This window comes from Lissotriton vulgaris, chromosome 3_1 (genome assembly GCF_964263255.1).
Source record: "Lissotriton vulgaris chromosome 3_1, aLisVul1.2, whole genome shotgun sequence".
NCBI lineage: Eukaryota > Metazoa > Chordata > Amphibia > Caudata > Salamandridae > Lissotriton > Lissotriton vulgaris.
In genome coordinates this window covers 38,253,457-38,258,882 of record NC_141689.1, presented here as the reverse complement: position 1 = coordinate 38,258,882, position 5,426 = coordinate 38,253,457, and positions in this window count along the sequence as shown.

Genomic DNA, 5,426 nt, shown 5'->3' with positions numbered 1-5,426 from the left:
GTGAAGAAATGATTATGCCTGCCTTCTCAGATCACATTCCAATTCACACTAAATATATATATGCAAGGAAATGGGCAGTAGCCCAAGCACCAGCATTATATAAAAATCATGTAGGATGGGATGAGGACTCTCCTCATAAAATCCAGTTAAAAAGTCAACCGACTGCACAAAGGCAGTACCCAATTAAGCAAGAAGCTAAAAAACAGGTCAGGGAGATTTTAGATCAACTTGAATACCAAGGGGTAATTGAAACATGCACCTCTCAAATGAACAATCCTTTGTTTCCTGTCTCCAAACTGGACGATTCATATCGTCTAGTCTTGGACTACAGACACCTTAACTCATGTTGCAAAACATTTGCGGTACAAAATTCCCAAAGTGCGGCACTAATGAATAACATAGTTCACAAAAAATACAAAACGACATTAGACATATCTAATGGGTTCTTTTGCCAAAACATTGCACCAGAAAGTAGATACCTAACCGCTTTCTCAATAATGGGGTCACAGAAAAATTTCTGTAGGCTCCCACAGGGATTCAAGAACAGCCCAGGACTATTCTCAGCCAGAGTAACAGAGTTACTACAAATCTATGATGATGAGGCATTATCTTATGTCGATGACATCTATCTCACAGACGACGACTTGGATACTCACTTGAAAAGAGTGAACACCATAATACTTGGGTTCGCAGCAGAGGGTTACAAATTCAACTTTAAAAAATCAAGAATTGCCCATCTAACAGTCTTATTTTTGGGATACGAATTATCAAGTGAAGGCAAAAGCCTAGCGGACAACTTCTTAGAGAAGTGCGCTGTACTCCAAGCACCAAAAACGCTGAAGAACTTACAATCGATTCTAGGCTTCCTGAATTTCGGAAGAACTTACATTCTAAACTACGCAGAGAGGATTAAACCTCTCTACGAATTAATTAAACCTGATTTTAAACCAATCAACTGGACTCAAAAACACACAGAAATTTTGAGATCACTGCAAACAGACATGTTAGCAAAAACAAAATTAGAAACACGTGACAATACACGCAACCTTGTAATCTGAGTCATCCCAGGAAGATGCGGATTCACGTACCTGACCTCTAATGAGGGAGAAACGGTACCAATAGCTTACAAATCACATTTGTACACACAAGCAGAAAAAACATTCAGTATCACAGAAAATACTGTGAAGGCCGTGCAAACTGCTATAGCAAAGGAACGAGAACTAGCACAAGGCAAAAGGATCACTGTTCTTACAGCAGAATCCGCCTTCGAGGCACTATTCAGCCCAGTAAACCTGCCTACAGTGTCACTGGATCCGAAATGGATACAGTGGGAAAATTCTCTTGCTGCAGAAGACGTGAAATACTATTTCGCCCCGCACATGAAAAAACTGAATGATTTAAAATATGAAAAAGAATATCCTCTGCCAATCGAAATTCTCCCTCTAGAACAGTACTCCTGTATAATCTATACAGACAGATTTGTACAGCATTACAATGTAGAAGATAAATCCTACGATGCAGCCTGTCGCTGGCTCTGCGGTAAAATCAGACCGAAAATAACAAAAACTGAATCACTGAGAAAATGTTCGGCTCAGCGAGCTAAAACCAGATCTTTAAAGATGGCGCTTGAAAATGCTGAACGTGAATTCCCGACACTAATCGTGTGCGATTCGCATTTTTGCGTCAACTCCTACAATAATGATTTGCAGAGCTGGGTTCAAAATGATTACAAGGACGACACAGGTGCCACAATCAAGCATAAGATGCTTTGGAAACAAGTAGTTCTTTTACAGAAAGAACTACAAAAGACTCACGTGATACACACTCTGAGTCATCGACGTGATGGCGTTCACGTTGCAGGGAATTCATTGGCTAATACAGCCACAGCGGAAGCAAGTAAATCGGCTTCCGTAGCCACAAAAAAGCGTTCAGAAAAATACATAGACGGGGAAACCATGCTGGCAGTAAAAACGTCTTCAAAAGGCAACTGTGCAGCACTACCTGTGAACTATCCACTCAATTATGCATACGTAATTGATGCAAACTCCGTTCCTTTTGCTCGAATCCCTGGAGTGGGGGATAGGGTAATTCCAAACACGAACCAGAGAAAGGTATTAATAGCAGACGCACACATGGGTGAAGGTCCAAGGCACAAACAGATGAAGGAATCTCTGACCGAATTACAAGCAGTATGCTAGTGGCCGGGGATGAGCCTGCACCATTATAAATTTGTAAAGAACTGTCCAGACTGCGACAGAGACCGCAGTAACGAGTCGAGCGGAGTAATGCCATGGCTTTGTATGAAGGTAGCATAGAGCTATCTACACATGCAATCCAGCATCCTATTAATTGTTTAAGACTACATTCACTTTAAAAATGTGGCCCCAGCGCTCGGCTGACGCCAAAACTGTTATAAAAGATCTGCGAGTCTTTATCGGCACATACGCAATTGCCATGCTTCATTCTGACCAGGGTCCTGCTTTTAGCTCTCAAGCTTATAAGGAGGCCATGACCAGCATGGGCATTGGATTGCGATTCTCGTGTCCATTTCATCCTGAGGGAAATAGCGTAGTGGAAAGAAAAAACCGAGACATAAAGCAATCTATAACAGCAAAGGTATTAGGTTCGGGTGATGGGTGGGTCAAACATTTAATAAGTGTCCAACGTAGTCTTAACAACCTCCCAAGAAATTCTCTAAAAGGTTTCAGCCCGTACAAACTATTGTTCGGAACTAGAATGCATGTTCAGGACTTAGATAGTCTTGCTTCAGTGGTAGAAGATAAGAATAAAGACTTTGATATCAAAGATCGTTTGACTGTTTTACAGGACTTAAATGAAACAAGAAAAGCCCATAGCAACATAAAGTTAAAACAGCAGCCAACGACCACTGAAGACACACCACCTGTCCCAGCAAGACCTGTCTGGATTCCAAAGATTGGGGATCTGGTCAGAGAGAAAATAGCGGTGAAGAAGGAATTTGGGCCTTCTTACAGAAAAGCAGTACCTGTCTTAGCAATTAACGGAACAAGATCAGTAGTACTACCACCCCTTGCTGGTAAAAAGGAGAACAGAGTTGTATCAATCGACCTGGTAAAACCACAATCATGTGGCCTATAATCAACAGCAGGCCCAGTGGACTTCCAAGAACTAACAGAATACCCAAATTTGCAAGTATCCAAGAGGTTCAAACTGAAAGACTAATCACATTTGATAAACCTACAGTGAATAAAAAAGGACTATGCAGAAATGCCATGGAACTTGTGCCTCTTGAAACACAGATTGAAAAAGTTCGTCATGAAACACCAGTCTACAATGATGTGGCATCAGAATGTGCTAATGAAATCCAAATGGGACAAACAATTCCAACATACGACAGAACTGCATCTGGCTACTTCATCAACCTCAACAACTTTTCTGAAGATCAAAGCGACCCAGAAATAACGCCAGAAACAAAGACTTTTAAAGAAAAAGCAACAGAACTCTTTCATCAACTCAAAGAAACCTATCTTATCTCTCCATGGTTAGAATTTTGGATTGGGCTAGGTGTATTTTTCCTCCTGCTTTGGCTCATCATGGTACTTTGTTTGGGAAAATTCATTGAGGGAAAATACAGTTCAATGGACACAGCAAGTCAGAACATCAACTTAGTCCTGAAACTTCACAAATCATTTCACGTCGAGAAAATAGAACTATCATCAGTAAATGTCACAGCCGTTCCAATACCCGGCGGGTAGTTTGGGACAAGACAGACTATGAAATATATGGCCCGGTCGAGATCTTGAAATATCCTCACCAGTTCAAGGTTTCATTAAGTGACTTTGTAAAACCAAGTGCATTCTCTGATGATTGGGACTTTAAAAGTATAAATGATATGATGTCAGATTTGGTGCTGTCAGCAAAATTTACAGAACATGATTCTTTACAAGGTTCATCTAATTATGAACAGATGTACTGTTTTTTACATTACGCAGACCACTATTTACATAAATCTGCCCAACCTAGAAATGTTTTTAAATATAACCAATGGGAACATTGTGCTACTCCACCTAAAAGCAGTTCAATAACATTCTATGAGAAATTCCAATACTTCTCAGGGTTTAACACGAGTAATGCAGAAACATTTTATTATAAACTGTTGGATAAAACAGGGACAAAAACCATGCTGACAAATACTAAATTGATATATTCAGAAGCATTTTATGAAAAAATGATTACATTTGGTTTTGATTTCTGGAAAAATAACATTGAAACAAAAACCATCTGGAGTACAAAAGATTGGCAGGTACAAGGCCAAGAAGCATTATTTCGAGCCTGCATGATCCCAGAACAAATAATGTTCTTGAATGGCACAATTCAACAAACACCTGTCTTGGCCTAGCTAAGATTAAAGACCTTAACAAACCGTCTATTCCAAAGCCAATACCTGATAATGCAACCACAGATATTGAGATAGACGTATCCCAAATTTTAAATGAAAACAGAACACATCCTGATTGGAAAAAGTGGTTAATTTGGCCTAAAGACACGAATAACTGTCAAGATAGATTCCTGAACAAAATACAGGGGTTAAAAATGTCCAGACCAGACCCGAGATACTCCCAGAGACAACATCCAGGGATAGTAACAACATACAGTATAGGGAAACTCTGCCTTGAATGGCTACAAACATCCACACTGGCACAAATTAAGCAACACTTGTCTTTACTTAAAGATGGTGCTGACTTGCGCAATTTCATTATGGGACCTCGCAAACAGCATCAAAAACGTTTCATAGCGACCAGCATATATGCGGCATACAACGAGGCTTGGAAAGAAACTCAAATTGAAACAGCCGAGAAAATACGAGAAATTGATCGTATTAATTTGGAAAAATCACTTTCTGTTGTGGACAATGGGTTAATGACTCTGTCGTCCAGAATATATTCACTGGACAGTATTGTATCATCTGCTATTGATATAATAGACCAGGACTTGCTAATGTTACAACATGGCCAGTCCCAATTACGTTATATTGTACAGCTAAGCTGGACGTTGCAAAATCTTCGTTCAGGCTATGTGCCATGGCGTTTAATCAACACAACGTCATTGTTTTCTATCTTTAACCTTACTGATAAACAAATCAGTTTGGCACAGAAAGGAGCAGACTATACAATCCTGAGCATCAAAAAACTTGAGAGATTACCATTGACAATGTCAGAAAGACCTGTCATTGAATGGATAATACACGGGATTATCCAAATTCCGATAACAACTTTCCAATTTAAAAATTGCCTTGAAATATACCGGCAGGCCAATATGAAAAGTTGGGTAAAGGATACTTTAAGTCATCATGGAAATTACCTTATAAACACACACATGTTATAGTAACAACAGCAAAAATGTATTTCTTAGTGGTAAAGAGTGTAAACATTCACTAAGCGGTATAC